Raw genomic sequence first — 23,265 nt, forward strand, 5'->3', positions numbered from 1 at the left:
GGTCCTGGAATCAAGCCCAGCATCAGGTTCCTTGCTCAAGAGTCTACCTCTCCCTCTCCCACTACCCCTCCCCTGCTCATGCTCTCTCTCTCCCTTTCTCCTTTACTCTCAAATGAATAAATAAAATCTTTAAAAAAAAAAAAAAGAAAATATTGGTCAGTATCTATCTGGGTTGAGAGGATCAAATAAAGTCATGTACGTATGGCCTTCAGTATTCGGCTGGGCCCATTACACATACTCAGGTCATTTTATATGCTTTTATTATTATTATTACTGAAATTATTATTTTTTATTGTTATTAGCCAACCAGAAAAAATACTTTGTGACATTCTTTTAAAATAGCACTTTAAGATGATATTACTACTAATTAGGGAATGCTGTTTGCCTACATTCTGCTATATTCTAGGAATAGAAGCAAAAGTTGTGGTACCTTCCTTCTTTATAAATGTCTAACTTATGGAATATTCTTAATATCTATCTATCTATCTATCTATCTATCTATCTATCTATCATCTTTGCACCATTTGCTCTTGCCTGCCTGTAAACTACTCTGCCATCTTGCTTTCTTTGACCATTAACATCTAGTAATTCCACCATTCAAGTAATGAGGTTTCAAGTTCTCTATGTTCTATGCTGGAAGAGGGATCATTTCTTGATATTTGCAATTACTTGATCACAACTGGTGGGTCTTTCATGACCCACATCTTTCTAGTCATTGAGTGCAGGCATCAGTGAATGTCCAATCTTTCTCTCTCAGCTCAGCTAACACATGTTTTTATCCCCAGGACTTACTACAGGCCAGAAACTCATTGATTCATGTAAGCTCTACATTTATTCATTACACACCTATACAAATACCACCTCCCTCATTATGGACAGAATATGTGTGCCCCCTCCATTCATATGTTGAAGCCCTACCCATCATGTGATGATGATAGGGGTGGAGCCTTTGGGAAGTAACTAGAGTTTGTTGAGGTTTTGAGAGTAGAGTCCTCATGATGGGATTAGCCCTTGTAAGAGTCACAGAGAGCTTGCTTTCTCTCTCTGCTCTCTGCCATGTGAGGCTTCAAGGACAAGTCTTCCATCATGCTATTAGGAACCAGGCCCTCACCAGAATCTGACCTTGCTGGCATCTTAGTCTTCCAGCCTCCAGAAATGTGAGAAATAATGTTTCTGATGTTTAGAAGCCACCTGACCCATGATATTTTTGTGGTAGCAGCCAGAATAGACTAAGATAGTCCAAGGGCCTCAGTTTTCTCATTTCTGCAATGGGGAAGCTTGACTTCATTGCCTTTATGGCTGTGTCTCCAGAAGTGAATGCCAATGGCCCCCTGGAAGCAGGTCCTGAGGCTGACTCAGATATTCTGCATAAAAAGCTCAGAGGATGGGGCCCAGAAATCTCCATTTTAAAATAAAACACAGTAATTTGCATTCTGCTTTTTTCTAAATTCTCTTTTGGAGAAGTATTGTAGGATATGAGTCCTGCACAATACTTGTCTTACAAGGGGATTACTTAGGCAAAAGTGGCTAGCTCTCTACCTCACACTGTAATATGAATTTTATTGGTTTTCTCTTTTAAAAAAGCCTTTAATATATGGCTTCTGTTTGTTTTAATGGACTCAGCCCTAGGGTCAGTTCCTGTGGGAAGACTTCCATATTATGCCCCTATACCTCACTGGCTTGGCCTCAATGACCTGTTCTTGCTTTCCCACAGGATATTATTAAGGTACAAACCTTGATTAGTAAATATTTGTTGGATGATCCAATTAACTAAACTGATTTTAGGCTATTTCAAGATGATCTTGTTAAAAAAGAGTTCTTTTCAGCTTTGGCTCTAGAAACTGATAGCACTACCTCATAAGAAGCATTGGCTATGCCATTCACCCTTTTTTCTTCTAATCTTGTCACTGATCTGTTATGTCCACATAATAGTGGCTCTCACCTTGCTAGGAAGTAAAGGGAACAATGGTGACAAAAATGAGTTCGTCCCTGCCTCCCATGAGCAATGTCTGCTGAGGAAGACAGAGGCATATACCAGTCACAGGAAATGTGTCGACAAGCGGGCAGACCTGAGAAGAGGGAGTACAGGCTGCAGCCCTATCTGGGAAGTCATGGGGGGTGACCCGGATGGAGTGCTATCTAAGTCTAAGCTGAGATCTGAAGTAGATCCATGGGCGGAGACAAAAGTGGCTGGGGCTATTTAAAATTGAGTGTAAAGCTACCAGCTCATCTCAAAGACATTGCTGCCTATCTTATCTTCTAGGATTTTGATGGTTTCCTATCTCTGGAGTCAAGAGAAACAAGAACAGAAATGAACTATTGGAACTTCATCAAGATAAAAAGCTTCTGCACAATGAAGGAAACAACCAATAAACTAAAAGACAACTGACAAAATGGGAGAAGATATTTGCAAATGACATGCCTGATAAAGGGCAAGGATCCAAAATCTAAAAAGAACATATCAAAATCAACAACCAAAAAATAAGTAATCCAATTAAGAAATGGGCAGAAGACATGAACAGACATTTCAAATTCAGACATTTTCAAAAGACATACAGGTGGCCCACAGACAGATGGAAAGATGCTCGACATCCCCCATTATCATGGATATACAAATCAAAGTCACAATGAAGTAACACCTCACACCTGTCAGAATAGCTAAAATTAACAACACAGGAATAAACAGATGTTGGCCAGGATACAGAGACAGGAGAACCCTCTTGCACTGTTGGTGGGAATGCAAACCGGTGCAGCCACTCTGGAAAACAGTATGGGGATTCCTCAAAAACTTAAAAATAGAACTAACCTATGGCCAGCAATTGCACAACCACATATTCACCCAAAGAATCCAAAAATACTGATTTGAAGAGGCACATGCACCCTGATGTTTATAGCAGCAGTGTCCACAATACCCCAATTATGGAAAGAGCCCAAATGTCCATTGACTGATGAATGGATAAAGAAGATACAGACACACACACACACACACACACACTGGAATATGAATCAGCCATTAAAAATAATGAAATCTTACCATTTGCACTAATGTAGATGGAGCTAGATTGTATTATGTTAAGTGAAATAAGTCAGTCAGAGAAAGACAAATATCGTATGATTTCATTCATATGTGGAATTTAAGAAACAAAACAGATGAACATTGGGGAAAGAAAAAAAGAAGAGAGAGAGGGAGGAAAACTATAAGAGACTCTTAACTATAGAGAACAAACTGAGGGTTGTTAGAGGGAGGTGAGTGAGGGATGCTCTAAATGCAGGATGGGTATTAAGAGGGACACTTGTTGGGTTGAATGCTGGGTATTGTATGTAAGTGATGAATCACTAAATTCGACTCCTGAAACCAATATTACGCTATATGTTAACTAACTAGAATTAAAAAAACAAAAACAAAAAAAACAAAACTGAGAACAAATAAATATAAAGTGTAAAGCCACCTGCACTTTGAACTGGGGCATGTTCATATTTTGTCCTTGACTTGTTCTCAGCTCTTTTTCATAATGCAGGTTTTCTCTCCCAACCTGAACTCTTATGTACCCAGGGGTGTCTGCTTCCTCTTTTGGCTCTCCCTAACCTCTAGCCCAGCTGACCTAAGCCAAGCTTGAGCATCTCACTGCTGTGACTTAGTGAATTTATGACAGCCATGCATTCGCAGATCCACATTTTTTTTTTAAAGATTTTATTTATTTATTTGACAGAGAGAGATCACAAACAGGCAGAGAGGCAGGCAGAGAGAGAGGAGGAAGCAGGCTCCCTGCTGAGCAGAGAGCCCGATGCGGGGCTCGATCCCAGGACCCTGGGATCATGACCTGAGCTGAAGGCAGATGCTTAACGCACTGAGCCACCCAGGCGCCCCAGATCCACATTTTTTGGGTATGTTCTTACTCCTTCCCTCCTGCACACACTTTTTCTCTTCCTCTTTCTTCTGCTTGTAGAGCAACCTGTGCTTCCATCTGTGTGAATGCTCACCAGTCCAGGGTCATAGACTCAAACAACTCCCTGGGCCAGAATGCTCCTAAATCTGTGGCATCAATCTGGAAAGGACCATGACAGCAGGCATGGGAGGCCTGTGAGAATCTAGACACCACATGCCCTGTTAAAAGAATTCACCTTCGCTCTTTTCTTCTTCCAAGAACAGAGCCAGCCAAACAGAATACCTGTGCCTGGTGGATCTAGCCCACTAGCCTCCCATTTGTGACCTTTGTCTGTGAGGTCCTGGGGGCAGAGCAGCTATTTATTCTCCAACCCTGGGGCTTGGTAGAGAGGAGAAGTTCAGGCATTGTTTGTGGTTGAATCCAAGTGAGGTTTCCCAGTTGGACTTTGGGGAACACTAGCTGTGCACGATTTGGCCCACCTGAACGATTAGCGGCTCAGTCAGATAAAGCTACATTGGTAAATTGAAGAATAAAGGAAACAAGATTCTGAAATTATAGAAAGTTTGTAATAGATCATTCATCTATTAATAAACCAAGGTGGGATTCAGATACAGCAATGCCTGACCCCCAACACCATGATGACTGTGCAATATTAATGAAAATAAAAATTGCATATCCTAACAACTAGACCCAAGAATTGTTTTCTCTTCAGTTGGCAAAATATTTGTCAAAGGCCATTCTGATCGTGTCATTTTTCTGCTTAAAACCCTTATTGTTCTAACTACAAAGACCAAGGTTTTGAATGTGGTCCTGTAGGATCCTGTAGAATGCAGACCACACAACCTTCTTACTTTTTGATCCAACCATGCTGGTCTTACAAGTCTTCTTCATTTACTCTGAGTATTCATTTATTTTAAAATTTAAAGTCAATTAGCCAACTTACAGTACATCATTAATTTCAGTTGTAGTGTTCAATAATTTTTGACTCTGCTACATATCCCACCCTCCCAGCCCATTATACTTAAGTCCAACTTATCCCCTAGCTTCCGGCTTTAGAGTCCCCTCCCCAAGAAACCCCCAGGCCAGCTGTAGTCCCTCTCTCCATACCCCCACCGTATACCACACTGATCCCTTAAAGTTATGATTACACAATTGCATGATATACAATGTGGAGTACTGCTTGGCAATGTCTGTCTTGTCCTGTTATAGCTCTGGTACCCAAGGTGATGTTTGCCACAGAACCAGGGACCAATAAATTATTATTGAGCAGATGAAGCGAAGTTACCTGGTATTGGAGATGTATACATGTTGGCCAGCTGGCCACTCTTCATTGCAGCAGACTGTCATGTACAGAAGGTGGAGGGGGTAGGGTTAGGGTAGCTGATCCTAAAGGTCTCTTCTGGGACTCTGAGTCCATGCTGTCTCTAGACAGAGGTCCATAGGACATGTATGGGGCTTGTGTTGTTTGCACTGCAGTCTAAGACCTGTACAAAGTAGGTCAGGTACCATAATATAACTCGACAAGCCACTCATGAGAGACCCGGCTGTCCCAAACAATTCAAGTCAGAGAGCCAGGGCACGGCTGAATAAGCAGAGGATGAGGGCGTTTATTAAGGTGATAGAGCATAATGAACCCTGGGCAACAGCAGAATGTCTGACTTGCTATTAGATCAGATATCAAACATCGCAGCAGTGTCCCTTCTTCACCATGGAAGCGGCATTAGCCGGTGACATGTTAGGTCAATCAAGGTGTAGAGTCACAGCTCTGGTGAAAAGAAACACTAAACTCCCCTTTGAAACACTAAAATCCTTTTCAAGTCTAATTTAGTGCTCAGATTTCTACTGGACCCTCCCGATCACCTTGTACACAATTTAATGACAAGGTGACTTCGGGATATCACCTCTTCCCCGTTCCATTTCACTGTCTCTGGAGTACTTCAACCCTTACTAATTTTGGGGTGAGCATCTTCAAAATCTGTTGAAAGTCAACAGGGATTAAATCTGGAGTAATTTTAGTAAAAGAGATAAATTTCAGTTTCACTAAAGAGGTTTTAGCAAGCAACTGACAAAAAGGACCTTGAAATTATGGGTTTGCTCAAAATTAAATTGATTATGATGGTTCCCCTGATCCCAAACTTCTGTCGGATCATTGGTGATGAGAAAATGTTCAATGTTCACACTTCTAGCACGGCATTGAGTATCTTACTTAAGCTGGTGTCAACCTGTCTCTGTAATTCACCTTCCTGTGTCAACCTTCCTTTCCAAGTACACAGGGTTCCAGGTCCCCAAAGCCTCTGCCATGGTCCTTCTGCGAGAAAACCTCCCAGAGTATTCTTATACTACCTGGCTGAAAGCATAAACATGCACTGTAGTATTCATCACATCAGTAACTACTCACGTCTCTGCAGGTCTGGGCCCCTCATGAGACTGTCTCAGGGTCAAGTGCAGGAACTCATTTTATTTCTCTCATCAAATTCTCAGCACCTGGTATAGTTTTGGCACACAAACAATAGTGCATGCGCATTGGTTGAGCTCATCAAAGGTTCATTGAATGAATGAGCAGATGAATAAATGTGGGCCTGGGAGGCAAGAGGTTGATCATGCAAAAATGTGTACCTGTCTCCAACGGTGAGGTCCCACCACTGAATGGTTTACAGGAGGGGGATGCAGATTTGGTTTGGAGATAGCGATCTGGCCATGGAGAGTGAGGGTAGGAGAGGCCCCTTGCAAAGCTGTAGGAGTCCTAGGGAAGGACTGGGAGTCCACCAGGTACACAGTGGTGGCCAGGTGCGGTGACAGCCGGGAAGGAAGGACGTTGATAGACGATGAACAGAAGTAAAATGTAATATAAGCAAGACTTGGTAAATATTTGGATGGGGGGGGGGACTTCCAGAGCTCCCTTTCAAATGAGTAGATGAAAAATGCCATTTAAGGAGATGGGAAATTGTTTTAAATTGCATAACAACGCCTTCCAGATCTATTTTTGACATGTGCATTAAATGCCATAATTATATTAATAAATTGTTAGTTGGCTCTAGTTGTGGGTTTTTTATTTTTTTTTTGGAATAAATGATGTGTACATTCTACTCTTTCAGAGGACTTACATGTGTTTCTGTTGCCTGAGAGCTTCTATTTAATTGGTTGATTTTGCTTATCATCACCTGAAGTTCTTTTGGTTTGGATTAGGTTGAGGCTTGTTTTTGTTCTGAGACCTTGTGTATCTGACAACATATTTATTTTGCTCTGCACTCGAAATAAAGTTGACTGCATAAAATTCTTTGCGCACAATATTTTTTTTTCGACGTGAGAATTTCATGGAGATTTGTGTTTAGGTAAAGTCTAAGCTGTCTCAAGCACACTAATCAATAATATAATTAAAAGATCTGAAATTCAAGGGTGCCTGGGTGGCTCAGTGGGTTAAGCCTCTGCTTTTGGCTCGGGTCATGATCTCAGGGTCCTGGGATTGAGCCCCACGTCTGACTTTCCGCTCTTCGGGGACCCTGCTTCCCTTTCTCTCTGTCTCTGCCTGCCTCTCTGCCTTGTGATCTTTATTTATTTATTCTTATAAATAAATAAAATATTAAAATAAAAAGATCTAGAATTCAAATTGATGACCAAGTATGTAAATATAGCTATACATTGATACACATCTCCAGTCCTGTCGATAAGAGCTTAAACCTTCCTTTATGGAGGGGGGAGTCTGTAAAATCAGTAATGTCAGTCCTGCCCACCCTGTGATGTAAGAATATTACATCAAATTTCAGTCTTTCAGATCTAGCAAGATGTTCAGTGAAAGTGAGAAATCAATTTGAGCAGATACATGTTTATATCTTTAAATGTGAAATATCTCCTCCTTATCAGACATTTCTTTATAATGTGTCATGTTTTCATTACATGAAAACATACATAAACATTTCATTATCAAACACTTCATCACTTAAGAAATGGGTAAAGATTAATTTATAGTTAATCAATACATACATTTTAAACTACTTATGTATGTATCAAAACCAAAGCAATGCAAAACAAAGCAAAACGAAACAAAAACTCTTTCTGTCCTCAAGTTCCAATGCATTCCATAACCATGCTTTTTTCAATCCCAATCAGAACACATTTATAGTCCCCAGGATTATTCTTTTTTTTTTTTTTTTTTTTTTGCAGGCTCCCCGCTGAGCAGAGAGCCCAATGTGGGGCTCGATCCCAGGACCCCAGGATCATGACCTGAGCCGAAGGCAGAGGCTTTAACCGACTGAGCCACCCAGGCGTCCCCAGGATTATTCTTTTTCCCCCAGGATTATTCTTAAACATTTTTTATCCCCTCCGTTTCTTAGAGAGAGAGAGGGTTGGAGGAGAGGGAGAGGAAGAGAGAGACTCTCAAGCAGACTCCCTGTTAAGTGTGAAGCCCAATGTGGGGCTTGATCCCATGACCCTGAGGTCATGACCTGAGCTGAAATCAAGAGCTGGATGCCCAACCAACTGAGCCACCCATGTGCCCTCCCCAGGATTATTCCTGATACTGGGAACAAAGGGCAGACTTGGTTCAGGTCCTTTCCTTCAAGGGCCTCACCTTCTGGGATGAACACAGACGTGTGAAGATGGGTTGAAGGATGACATCCTCAATAGAAGGAGGAACCTGTAGAGCATGGGTGGTTTATGCTCCAGTGAGCAGTTGAAAGGAGGAACTAAGAGAGACTTCTAGGAAGAGGTGTTTTCTGAACTGAAGTGTCATGGGGCCTGGGATTTTCAGATGCGCTCGTAAAACCATAAGCAGTTCCTCATTCCTGCAGCATAACTTTCGAGGTGTGGGAAGGATCGGAGGCGAGGCTCGATCAGAAGGGCCCATGAGCCGCACGAAGTACTTTAGAATTTACTCTCAGAACTGCCACGCAGTTGTTGGAGGCAGGGCACAGGAAAAAAATCAATCGTTCGGAGCAGCCCAGCAGGGAAAATCCACTAGGACTCCCTGCTTCCCCCATCCTTTTTGGCATAGAATCCCACTATCAAATACAGGATCACATCAGGATGACATTCTTCGAGTCCACATTGTCTTTAACAAAGGGATAGATGGTCATCCCATGCACCGGGGACTCAGAAGGGGAGAGAAGCGTCTCCTGCTTCAGCTGGCTCTGGGCCCCAGGTCGATGCCAGGATGGAGATACCTCTGTTCTGAACACTCCTGTGCAGGTGTGTGCTGTGGTCTGTCCTTTCCTGGCTCCACGCTTCTCTTTTCACAGAGACAATGGGATTCCTAGCAAATTGCCCAGGAAATGGGGGAACTGCATTTCTTTTCAGGCTGTGGCCCTGAGAACTCAGACCTTAACAATGGCTTGGCAGAGAGCAACAGGCTGTTGAACACCCATTGTCTCTCTGAATTTTGTGTATTTTTTCTTTTCTGTGAAGAGAAAAGGGACCATTCTTCCCAGAATCCAGCCTGTTTTTCTCCTCCACACAGTCACTCAGCAACCTTGAAGTTTGCAGCAGTTACAAAACCAGCTCTGCCTCCTCACTCTGCTCTTGTGGGGCCAAGGCTCACGTTCTCAGGGAGAATAGGTTAAAAATTCCTCCAGCAATCAATTCTTCCTGCTAAAAGTCACGACAAATGTCATTTGCCGAGTGCCTTTTTATATGCCAAATACGGAGTTAGATTGTTTTCCTTTTAAACTAAAAATGTTAAACTTTTCATTTTGAAAGAATTTAGATTTATGAAAGAGTTGCAAAAAGAGTATGAAATTCTCATATATGACTCACCCAGCATCCACAGGACCACGATCAAAGACCACAAGTCGACATGTTGTACACTCGCTAGATTCATGCCACAGGTACCAACTGGGTCACACACCAGCTGTGTTGCATACCACAGGGGTACAGAATCTGGTGGTACGCAACACAGCTGGCGTGTGACCCAGCTGGTACCTGTGGCATGCATCTAGTGAGTGTACAACAGCTGGTGAGTGTGCAATACAGGTGGTGAGTGTGCAATATAGCTGATGACTGTGTGACACCACTGGTAAGTGTGCAACACAGCTGGTGAGTATGTGGCACAGCTGGTACCTGTGGGATGCATCTAGCGAGTGTATAACAGCTGGTAACTGTGCAATAAGCTGGTGAGTGTGCAGCATAGCTGATGACTGTGTGACACAGCTGGTGAGTGTGCAGCATAGCTAGAGAGTGTTTTAGAGTCTGAAAAGACAAGGCTCAAGGAGGAGAAGCTGAGCACCTGTGGGCATGGGCAGGCATGCAGGAGAGGCACTTACTGGGAGACACTGGAGCATGAGGAGTGGCAGACAAGGAAGGTCAGAATCCGTAGTGAGCCAGCCGGACAGAGTCAGTTTGTCATCTCCTACTCCACCTCCCAAGAGGTCACATTTGTGGACTCCGGCACTGCTATGCTTCCCTAGACTCAAAGGAGACACTTTCCTTCTCTGATCTCTCCTCAACAGTAGAAAGCCTGTTCCTCTGTCCTCAGCAGAGATCCCTTCTCTTCTTAATTGCTTAGTTGTTTAATTGAGCCTAATTGCTTACTTGGATTAATCATTTTTTCCCCCTGAGGGGCATCAGCAGAGGACAAGCCTTCTGCCCAGTGGTAGAGGATCTACCATAGGTCCATCGGAAAGGGGTCTCAGCCTTTTGGTCCCTTCTATGAGGACCCACGGGAGGGAAGTAAGAATCTCTAAGGATTAGCAAGACTTTAAGAAAAGATTAGGTCATGGGCCTTTGTTGGGGGGGGGTAGTGGGGTCAATCCTAAGTGTTTCACTCTATGATGATAGCTAAGATCTAGGTTCAAGGCATGTACCCTCAATCTTTCCAGAGCACTCCAAGAGAAGATATCATACCCCAACCCAGATGGGAGGAAACGGAGAGCAGATAATGGGGAGGGTAGAAAGGACGCTGCCACCACTGACATGCCTCCCGACCTTCACTCCTTTCCCTCCCCTAAAAGGAAACCGCACCTGATTTCCCGGAGACCCAGCCCCCATCTCTCCGCAGGACTGCAGTCAAGTTTCATCTAAGTTGGTGACGTTTCAGAAAATCTAGCTCAGCCCATGGACAGCTTTGACCAAACATTCCAACAACGGAGACTGTCTTTAATTTGGAGGCCAGCCTCCCTTCGCTGTGGAAATAGACCCCTGTCTCCTCCAGTCTGTGCTCTGGTCCCTAGATACTTCTTGCAATACTGAATGATGAAAACCCATGAAGCAGGGACCATCTCTTTTTGTCTGGATTAGATCCCTGGAGCCACACTCCAAGGGGTTTCTGTAGAGTTGGACCAGGTCACTTTTCGTGACGTTCCTCCCGAGCTCTAAAACGTGAGGCAAAGCACAAAGTCGTGACATAGTGACTACGGCACAGGGCTTTGGATCACATACAGCCAGGTTTGCAAACTGTAATTTCATTTTATTCCTGATCTTACCATTTTCCACTTTGAGGCGAGACCACGGCCGAGAGGCTCCCATGGGCTCCCTCCACTTGCACTCCACCCCTGTGCGTCATTGTCCGTGTCCTTGTTACACACACGTGCAGACACACCCAGCCCACATCGGCCTTGGGATGTTTTTCTCGTTTGGATTGGACAAAAAAAGACACGAAAATCCATCATTTGAACTACTTTCCTCACGTATGGGGCTCAGGGGACAGAGTTATTTTTATGAAGCCAGAGGAGACAACCAGACACGGGCTTCCGGGAGCCTGCTCCCAGGTCCTCTGCCTGTGTGCTGTGCTCATTCGGGTCTGCTGGTCCCCAGCTCTGCGTGAGAAAGAAGCCAGTGTGCCCTTCTCCCTCTTCCCGAGGGGCTAAGAGGGTTGCTGAGTGTGAGAGGAGCTGTGTGGATTTTTGCACAAACGTGCCGGAGGCCTGATGGTGGGGTGCTCAAGGTTACCTGCCCTGGACTGTTTTTAAGATGTTTTGATGTTGAAGACTCCATAAAAGTGTTACTTTTCTGACAGTGAATTTCACATTGTAGCACATTAAAATTTCAAAAGAGGAAAAAAAAAATTGGCTTTTACCTTTTCCCCTTGGCAACTTCTGTAGCCATTACTGTAATTTGCCAGGAGCCACACTTAACACCAGCAAAGCACAGCGATTGTTTGGAGCCTGGGGTCAGGCAGCGTAGCAGGACTAGTGAGGGACTGTGAGGGCAGGGGGCAAACCCTGAGGGTCTGGAGGGAGTTCCCGAAGCTTCCTGGGCTCCTGTCGGCCTACATCAGCTCCAGGACCTCAGGATGTCTGGACCTGGGTGCCAATCCCCTAGTGTTTCTACTTGGAAAGAGACATTTTGCCGTCACCTGAACATTTTGTGCTGTGTTTCAACTGAGCAATTCGGATGTGTTAGCCTACATAGTGATTCATGTGTCCCAAAAAAACAACCAAACAAAAAATACATCTTATTCAAAGAAGGCCTCTGAGGATTCAGAAAAAGTCAAGATGTAGTGTCCAAACTTATCTGTAATTTAGACTAAAATATTAAAACTATGTGTTGGGACCATTTTAAAGCACTTTCCAGATTTTTGGTTCTTTTTTTTTTTTTGGACCTTTGACTGCTTTTCCCTGTTTCTGCCACCACCTCTTACAGCCCGCCTGCCTCTAGTGACAACTAACCTATTCTCTGCATCTGTGAGTTTGGTTTCTGTTTTTAGAGTCTACATGTAAGTGAGATCATTTAGTATCTGTCTTTCTCTGACTCATCTCAGTTAGCATAATGCTCTAAGTCATCCCTGTTCTTGCAAATGGTGGGACTTCCTTCTTTGTTAATGGCTGAGTAATATTCCAGTGTGTGTGTGTGTGTGTGTGTGTGCGCGCGCGCGCGTGCACGTGCGCACGTGCATGTGTCTCACAATTTCTTTTTATTTTTTCATTGATTCCTCCTTGGAACATGGATTCTTTGCACTTCTTGGCTGGCATCAACCATGCTGCAGTGAAGGTGGGGGCACAGAAATCTTATCGAGATAATGACTGATAGTGATTTCATTTCCTTTGGATTAATATCCAGAAGTGGGATTTCTGGAATGTGAAAGCTTTATAGTCCCCATTTACGCCACAAACCATCCAGATTCCATTCTGATATTCACTGAACGAGGAGTAGACAGAGATTTATACACTCAAAACAATGGGACCCAAAGTCACATGGCTCTGAAGAGGTAAAGCTTCTTCATACATAAAACCTATGTCTCCTGAGCTTAAGTCCAGCGCGACTTTCTTGAATCCACAATGGGATGGCAACATACTAAGAGATCAACATTTTATTGATGCTTTAGTTTTGAGCAGACTCTAGCTTTTCAGTAGACACGTTTGTTACTGTATTTTCCTATTATTGCCCAACACGACTTAGCACACAGGCCACAGTTAGTGTGTAATGACTTAAACAGCCAATCCATGGGCCTCAGAGGACCTGAACCAAGGCCCGTGGAAGCTGATTATTTAAACAGCAGCCTTTAGCCATGTAAATCAGGAAGGGGAATATGTCACCATCATTTTGGGTGAGTTTAACATCCAATAAATCAGCTTAAGTTCCTTGTTTATCTCCCATTGTCCCATTCTCCTGAGTTTTCAAAGATAATGGTTACAATTTTTGCTTGCAAATGAACAGTGCTTCAATCATTCCAAGTGCTACTTCAACCTCACTTTGAAAAATTTGGAATCTCCAGGGCCAATGAAAGCAAAAACATATATGCCCAAAGGGTGTTATTGTGATGGTTTGACCTTGAGACAGTTACTAAGCTCTAAGTTGAGTTTATATTTCTTACTTGGATCTTGAGAGAGAGACCTGAAATTTGCAATGTGGGGTAATGAATACTAAAACTTAAGGGGTTCTTAAGGCCCAACGTGTTGCAACACTGGGAATAAAACAAGGAGTAACATTATGCTGAGATGACCTTCACCACGTGGGGACAGTGGTGTGGCAGAAACTGAAGTTTCAGGAACCACAGTACATGGTGAAGGACAAGCATTTTCAGTTTCCTTCCACCAAATTATATATATTAACTTTCACAAGTACGAAACTCCGTGCTTAGCTTTAGTTGTAAAAAAAAAAAAAAAAAAAGGAAATATCACATGGAAATTTCAATCATTTAAGCACTTGATTTTAATTAACCTATTTTACAACACAAATGTTAATTAAACTCATACACACATATATTTTTGCCACCTTAATACCAATTTTCATTTTTGTGTATTTTTTTTACATTCATTCCAGAAATATTAAGTGTGTATTATAACGCAAGTATTTGGCCTAGGCATTTGGTTCTCAACCATGTGTGTACTGGTTCCAAGTAGGTGTTTTTGCTATCTATCTTCATCATTCAGTATAATTTGTAAGAATTCGACCCTATTTCGGCAGTGTCTGTAATATTACATTGTTAATGTGGCCTGGTATTCACTGTGATTGTCTAAATTCAATTCTGTCAGATATTTTGAGAGTTTTTCCCTAAACTACATGCATCCATGGTCATACTCAAATACTCCTAGTCATATACCAACGGTCCTACACTCATGGTGGCACTCACATACCACGGTCATACACCCGCGGTCATACACCCGTGCACCTAAACACTCATGGTCATACTCACTGAATTTAAGCATTCATCCTGAACATTTCTGAAGATGTGGGACCTTTCTCATTGTGAAGGTAGGATGTTTGCCCATGGAGTGTCTTTAAGACCTCCAATTAATTTCACAAACATCCCTGGTGAGCATTGGAGTGGGAGGGGCTGGGAGACGGGTAGGGCAGGAGGGCCCATCGCGGACTTCAGGACAGTCCTAGCCTGAGGTGGGACAGGCAGCAATCAGGCAGCGGCACAAGTCCCTCTACCCGTCCAGTTCTGAGGCTCCGGGAGAGGCAATCCGGAGAAAGCAGCTTCAGCACTGGATGCTGGGTCCTGCTCCCTGAATTAATTCTGGGAAGAATGAAATGGGGGAGCTGGGGAATAGGGTGATGTCACAGCACGGTCCGTCTCTGATGGCCGTTGTCACACCCCCTTCCCATAGACGCGGTGACACGTGGTGCAGCTGCTGGCTTTGTTTAAAGCTTTCGTCTATTATTCTCCAACAAAAGTGCTTCAGAGCACAATTTCACTAGATACTTTATTGGTTGAGTTAACACAACAAATACCATAAATCCAGTAATTACTAATTGTCTCCTCCATTATCAAGGAAGAAATGAATCATAAACCTTTTATTACTTTACCAGTGGACTACAGGAAGGATTAATCTCCCACAGAGGCATTTGTCATCTTTACCTGGTGCCGGCTCCCGCCCCCGCTCGTCCTACCTTCCTGGGCTTCCTGCTTAATGCTCCGCGGTGGCCTCTGGTAGGATCAGGATGTCTTGAACTTATCAGCAAGCTTTGGCAATGGGTGATAAATGTCTGCTGGCTCTGGTGACTTAGCAATTACTCTTTCTCCCGCATCGGGAAGAGGATAAAACAGAGACCCGGGTAGCACAGAGCCCTTCCTCACGCACACCTTGCCTCCCCACGAGCTGGGAGCGTGGGTACTGCTCTGGGCACCCACGGGCGAGAGCTAGCCTTCTGAAATAGCTCCGTGTGGCTGGCAGACTGCGCTTGAAAACGATGGCTCTTGCCTTGCAAGCTACGGCTCTGACCTGAGTATTGATTTTTTCATAGGTGATGTCTTGGGTTTATTATCTCCTACAGGTTCACTTAAACTAAACAGCCAAATACCAAAAGCCTGTGTGAGGGCCCAGTGGTGTCTCTCTGATAGCAGTATGGCAAGTTAAATGTCATCAGTTCTTCCTCTAGGAGGCTCCTGGGGGCCTGGGGAACATTCACTCACACTGCTGCCCTGCCCTGGCCTTTGGTTACTCCCCCCGGATGCCTCTGATGTCTACAACGTAATGGCTCACTTTATGTTGGGTGAACAGTTACTATTTGTACAGGTTAATTGAGCACGTATCTTTGAACACCACCTCTATGCCTGGCTCTTGTCTTGATCCCTGGGACACATTCATAAACAACCGACAGAGGCTTCTGTTTCTTCCTGCTAATATGCTAATGGGGGGTGGAGGACAGACAACGAATAAGAGACATAAAAATGACATAAGTCATGTAGTACCTTAGAAGGTGATAAGAGTTGTAATAAAAAAAAATAGAGAGAGCAACGTTGGGGGGCTGGGAGGGCTGGAGGGGGTGAACGGGGGTTACAAGTGCAAGCCGGCAGGTCCAGGGAGCCTCGTTAAGGAGAACTTTGCTAACCACAGCTCAGGCACATGCTAGGCACTCCCAACAGCATTATTAATCCTATATTTTTATCCTCATTATACAGAAGTAGAGACTGAGACTCAGAAAAATTAAATAATGTGCTTGATAGAACTAGCCGGTAATAACACAAGTAATGAGACCTGGGCTTTTAACTGCTGTTTTAAGTTGCTATCAAATCAATTTAATACATAGTCAACTTGTTGTAAGTGATAGGTACTCTGGAGTTGAACAGGTATAAAGAAGGAGTCACTTGGCCTCAGAGAGGTTAAAATCTCAGTAAATTAAAATATTAAAAAAAAAATTAAAATAAATTTTTTTATTAAAAAAAAATTGACCTGAACACCCATCGCTGTTCTGGGACAGGGATTGATTGAGGGAGAAGTAAAAGACAATTAGAACAGCTTCCAGAAGGGACGTGGTGTTAATTACTAGTTCAAGTCTGCTCTGCCTTGGTAGAAAATCTGGGGGGTAGGGCCCAGGGTCTACCATAGTTACTGTTTTATCCCAGGCTCCCATCCCTGTCCTGAAAGTCCTATGTATTTGTTAAACAAACTTCACACTGAAAATGCTCCTGAAGTCCATGATACACAGCAGGGTACGGAAAGCTCTCTGAGTCCCAGCCGCAAACACTTCGACTTAGCTTTATTTAATTCAACATTCCCAAAACTTGTTTGAGAGAACTCTTTTTTTTTTTTATGAATTCATAGCAAAATGAATATTCTACAAGGTTAGTGTTAGGGAAATACTGCTTTAGAGAATTAGGAGTTTCCATACCTAGACTTTTGAAAAGGAACACATTCAAGTTCCCATTGGCACTATTACGTCTTAAATTTACATAAATGCGTCATTGGCATAAGCAGGCTCTGAGCATCATGGATACATTTGGATCCAGAAGCCTGAGGTTAAATCTTGACTTTATCATTTCCACTGCCGTGACCTTGGGCTCATCACTGAGCTTTTTCTGAGATCCAGATTTCTCACCTACATAATTTTGTATACTATAATGCATAAGATGCTTCTGAGAAAGGACTTTGCCCAGAGAAGCACTCAATAAATAAGATTTGCATGCAAATTTATGATAGCCCTCTGCTTAGAAAATCATCAGTGATATTCAAGAGTATAACTTTTAGATGGTCTGCATGAAGGGCATGGGAAGAAAAGTTTTGGTAATGCCTAAAGGAGTAACTTCCTAGTCCCAACAAGAAGGAAATTGTTGACGGTGTAGAAGTCTGTGTCCCTGCAGATTGTCCCCCTATCAATTCATTACTCAGGATAACATCTCAGCTTTCCCAAAGAGGAGCCAATGTCCCCCTTGGGAGATGGGAAGAGAGAAGAAAACCTGATAAAATATGGCAGACAGTAGAATATGCACTCATTTACAAACATGGTAAACCCTAGCTCTACACTCTGGTTTCATAGTTTAAATCAGAATAGACATAAAAGCAAATACACAAATATGTATTCCTAAGTCTTTGGCTCCAGTGGTGAATTTAACTTTCCTTTTACATTACAGAGGAGATGAGGTTTTTCCCAGCATTCTTTTCTGTAGGGAGAATGCCCCTAATCACGGAAAAATAATTAAATTATTCCTGACACCATCACTATATAGGTTGTATAATGTCTTCATCCACCTGTGCTGCTATAATGAAAAGCAATAGGAATTTATTTCTCACAGTTCTGGAGCCTGGAAGTGTGAGCTCAAGGTGTTGGCCATTCCGGTGTCCGCTGAGAGCCTGCTTCTTGGTTCATGGACTACCACCTTCTGGTGTGTCCTCCCATGGCGGGAAGGGCAAGGCAGCCCTTTTAAAGGGCACAGATCCTCTCTGGCAAGCTCTGACCTCAGGATCCAGTCACCTCTCCAAGGCCCCACCTTCTAAAACCATTACACTAGGGATTAGGACTCAACGTGGATATTTTGGGAAGACGCAAATAATCAGTTCACAGCAGGCAATAAAATTTCGTACTGATCAAGATGAGATGTGTAAATGATCTTCAAATACCTTCTGATTCTGTGCTTTTTAGAACACAGTACGAGAACGTGCATCTAGAGAGGAAAAGATGGTTTGACCACAGCATTCTTTACCATATGTTCCCTGGGCAGGGTCTTCAAAGGGACAGGTTGGAAACATTCAGAAGATGGAAAAGTTGATGTGTCCCCAGCTCATCCCCAGGCAACCTTCTATACAATTTTCTTCCCCCAACGGGGGCTCACATATCTTCTCTGTGAAGCCAGCCCAGCTTAGCATCGTGAGCTAGCCACTTGCTCCTCGATTCACACATTTTTCCTTTGTCTTCCTTTCCCACAGTGGCTCGCTCTGTTCTGTGCTCAGCCATCTCCGCCCTGGGACTCTGAGAGCTCGTCCCTGTTCCTCTCTGCATCCCTCCTCCTTGGAATGGTGCTCGCCCTAATGGGAGATCCAATATCTACCAGCTCTCGGCCTCGAGCAAATGACTTAAACTCTTTGTGCCTTGGCTTCCTCGATGGCAAAAGTCAAAATGATGCTAGGAGCTTCCATGAGTTGGGGCAGAAATTAAATGCAATGGTGCATAAAATGTTAGAGGAGCCGCTTGGTGTAGCTCCGTGAAAAGGAAGGTCCATTCTCGCTGTTAACAGAGCCTCGAAAACTCTTCCACGTCCAGATATGGCTACAGTGAATATGTGGTCTAGGGATTTGAGTTTTAAAAAATGCATTCTCCTTGAGTGTTCAGAAGCAAATGAGGCAAGATCCACGTCACCAAGAGGTATCTACATGTCTGGCGGGGGCCGGGGGCTTGACAGAAAACGCCCTATGGCAGGGCAGCGGTTCATGAACAAAACAGTGATAAAGGCCTATCGACTGTCACAGCTGCACCCAAAAAAAAAAAAAAAAAAAAAAAAAAAAGTTAATTAAAGGATTTTTTTTTTTTTTTTTTTTTTTTTTGCCTTAGAATCAAAGAAGCCATGGATGAGGAAATCTGCAGAAATTATCTAAGGCCGCTTCAACCTTAGCATTTATTATTCAACACCTCACTCATTGCCCTGATTATAAATATTTAATCACTCAACAACTGTAAGTGGTTGAGTCTTCCAGGAGGACCTGTGAGCATTAAGGGGAAAGGAGGGGCGGGTGGGTAGGAGGAGCAGGAGGAAGTGAGAGAGGCATATGAAGACACAGGCCCACCAGGTTGTGTGTAGGCGACGTGGAGCCAATGAGGGGTGTGAAGGGCACTGCTGGGGCAGGGCCTTGAACGAAGATTACCGAGTAAGCACACGCTCTTCATCTCCCATGTGCGCCCCGGAGTTTCAGGCCACCTCCATCCTGCCCTGCTTTGTAACCACTGCCAAGGGTGCCCTTGCAAAACAGGCAGAACATGTTCTTAATGAAAGCAGGACCTCCGGTTGCACCAGGTGCCATCCTTGTCCATGTCTTTTGTCTGCCTTTGTCTCCCTGCCACACATACACACACACACACACACACACACACACACACAGCCAGGATGCTTGGCAAGCTTGGGGTCTATCAATAATGCATGTGCAGCATTGTACCCACCCCGGGCCAGGAAAAGGAAAGGGGAGATGGAGCTTGTGTTACTTCCGGGCCTCGCCAAGGTCACGTCTCCCAACGGCAGGTGGAAGGAAGACTCCTAGAGTGCAAATGGACAGGAGTTGGCCCAGATAGCTAGGTGTCACGTGCTCAGAGACGAACAATACTCTGCCAGGTGGTATAGGTTGAATTGTGTTCCCTAAAAATCCATACATTGGCGTGTTAACCCCTAGCACCTCAGGATGTGATCTTATTTGGAAATAAGGTCACCATGGATGTGATTAGTTAAGTCAGGATGGGTCTTCCTGGAGTAGAACAAGCAGGTCTTCATCCAGTGTGACTGGTGTCCTCATAAGAGGGAGACATTTGGACACAGAGAAGCGTGCAGGGAGAACACGACAGAAGGATGGCAGAAGAGACCGGGCAATGTTTCTACAAACTCAGGAATGGCTGAGGTCGCCAGCAAACCGCCAGAACCTAGGAGAGAACCTGGGGATTCTCTGTCACAGCCCTCAGCAGGAATCAACCCCGGGGAGGACGGCTTGACTTCTGAGTTCTGGCCTCCAGGGCTGTAAGAGGATACGTTTCTGTTTATGCCATTCTATCTGTGGTGCTTTGTTAAGGCAGCACTAGCAGACTGATACACCAAGATGAGTGTTTTGTTTTTTGTTTTAAGATTTTATTTATTTATTTGAGGGAAAGAGAGTGAGAGAAAAAGAGCACAAGCACGGGGCAGGGCAGGCAGAGGGAGAAGCAGGCTTCCGACTGAGCAAGAAGCCTGATGCAGGGCTTAATCCCAGGACCCTGGGATCATGACCCAAGCCAAAGGCAGATGATTAACCCACTGAGCCATCCAGGCGCCCCAAGACAAGAGTTTTTAAGGGGAGATACTCCCTAGACTCTTGGGACCAACTCTGCAAAAAGGTTCACTTCCAGACACCTGCCTCTGATTCTTTTACCTCCCTGGTCCCAGACCTCAAGATTTTCTGAGGCTGACAAAATGTTATGTCTGAACCACACAGTGGGATGCTGTATTAGAGCTCTCCAGAGAAAGAGAACCAATACAGACAGAGCCAGTACACACACACACACAGACACACACACACATTGTATTATATATAATGATAAAAATAATACAATAGTTATAATCATCTATCATATAATTAATATTACATTGTGTATTATTTATTTGTAGGTATACGTGTATAGGTGGAATCAGCTCCCGTGATTATGGAGTCCTAAGATCTGAGGGGTGAGATCAAGCTAAAGACCCAGGAAAACAGATGGTCTAGTTCTGGTCTGAACCTATAGACCTAAGAACTGGAAAAAAATGTTGTAGCTTCTGGCCAGAGGTCAAAAGGTCTGAGACACAGGAAGAACTAATGTCTCAGCTTGAGTCCAAAGGCAAGAAAAAGCCAATGTCCCAGTGCAAAGGCAGGAGGAATTCTCTTTTATTCGGGGGAGGGTCAACCATTGTGTTCTATCCTTGCCTTCAACTGATTGGACAAGACCCACCCACAGCAGAGAGGACCATTTGCTTTAGTCAGTCTACTAATTTAAATGTTAATCTCATCCACAAACATTGTCACCCACAGAATAATTGTCACGCAGAATAAGATTTGACCACATATCTGGGTACCCTCTGGCTCAAATGGATGCATAAAATGAATCCCCACAAATACTTTCAACTATGGTCAACTCGAACATTGTTATACACAGGTGCTATAAAGCTAAATGTAGTCAATAGATGATTGGATAAACTAAATGTGGTATATCCCTACAATGGAATGTTACTCAGTCTTGGAGATTCTGACACATTACAACATGGATAAGCCTTGAAGATATCATACTAAGTGACAGAAGCCAGTCACACAAAAACAAACAAACAAACAAAAAACTAAAAAACAAAACAAAACAAACAAAAAAAAACATTCTACGATTTGATTTACATGAGGTACTCAGAAGAGTCAAATACACAGAGAAGGAAAGTAGACTGGTGCTTACCAGGAGTCATGAGGAAGCGGAATGGGAAGTCAGGGTCTAACAGGGACAGAGTTTCAATACATAGGGATGAAGAGGTGTGGGGGAGACGGTGGTCATGGTGGTGGGACAGTGTGAATGTGTTTAGTGTCACTGAATTGTGTGCTTAAAAATGGCGAAGGTAGCAAATTAAAATTTCATGTTATGTGTATTTGCAACAGTTAAAAAACAAAACCAAACCAAACAAGAGAAAGGCTTTTGAGCATCTCGTAGAATAGTTGAGAAGTCTGCAGAACCAGATCTCATATTAAGTTTCCAGAAGTGGCCTGTTGGGAGAGGTCACTGTAGCTTTGGCGGTATGTTTCGTCGTGGCCAGCAACCTCCCCTTTTGGGACTTGCTTGTCTAGCCTCCATGAGGCCTGCTTTACCAGAAGAAGACTCGTCGGGGCCAGCAGACTTGCCGGCAAAATGCAGTGGGTGTAACGCTCCTTTCTGCGTGTCTCTCAATTCCCATCTCAGTATCTGCGCTAGTTAGGCTTTCCCAGAGAAACAGCACCAATAGCTTTCCATTGCTTGTACAAAAGATATTTATTATAAGAAATTTGCTTATGCAATTATGGTAGCTAAGATGTCCTGTGGTCTTCTGTCTCTCAGCCAGAGACCCAGGAAAGCTGATGGTATAATTCAGTGTGAATCCAAGGCTTCAGAGTCAGGAGCACCAAGGGCAAAAAACGATCAGTATCTCCACTCAAATGATTAGGCAGGAGAAGACAGAATTCTTTCTTCCTCCATATTTGTGGTCTATTCAGGGCCTCCACAGGTTAGGTGACGCCCAGCTGCACTGGAGAGGGTGATAATGCTTCACGGAGTGCACCGATTCAAATTTTAATTTCATATGGAAATGTACAGACATAATGTTTAGAAGTAATGCTTAGACAAATACCTGAGCATCCTGTCATCCACCTGAGCCGATAGATAAAATGAACCATCGCAGCGTCCCATGGGTACGTCTGGAAGAACCCATGGCAAGTGTGGGACTGGAAGTGAATATTCTGGGCTCTTCTGGAGGCAAGAGGGTAACAGAAGGCCAGAAATTCCTCTCCCAATATGAAGAGTGCCTAAAAGCCATTGAGTACCAGCCCCGCCACAACCCACACCGTGGTGTTTAACGGAGCCACCACGAGGCCCGGTGTACAGAAATCCAACAATGTCTGAGAGCAATTGCTTTCAACGTTGTTGCCATAACGTTATGATCACTTTTATTACTAGGGTAATATAGTCTATTCTAGTGGATCTTAATAGTTGTTAATGAAATATTCATGCATTTTATTTATTTTTTCACGTATTTCACTACAAAAACAAGGGATGTGCTGATTCTCCTCACGTGCAATTGTTAGTCTATTAATGATTGACCTCCCGGGACGGCAACCTCTAGTCTATGGTTAAATATGGTTTCAGGACACCTGCACAGAGCCACGAAAGTTCTGCCACGGGGGTGTCCTGGAGAATATCGTAGAGGCAGAATTGAGAGCAACTGCCATTTTCTGAATATAAATGATGTGTTAGCATCAGACGGGAAGCATGCGGACTGGGCTGCGGTGTCCTTGAGCGCCCAAGCTTGTACTTCTCTTCCAAGTTAGGGTCTTCCTTATCAGTGCCT

Source organism: Mustela nivalis (genome assembly GCF_964662115.1).
Source record: "Mustela nivalis genome assembly, chromosome: 6".
NCBI classification, from domain to species: Eukaryota; Metazoa; Chordata; class Mammalia; order Carnivora; family Mustelidae; genus Mustela; species Mustela nivalis.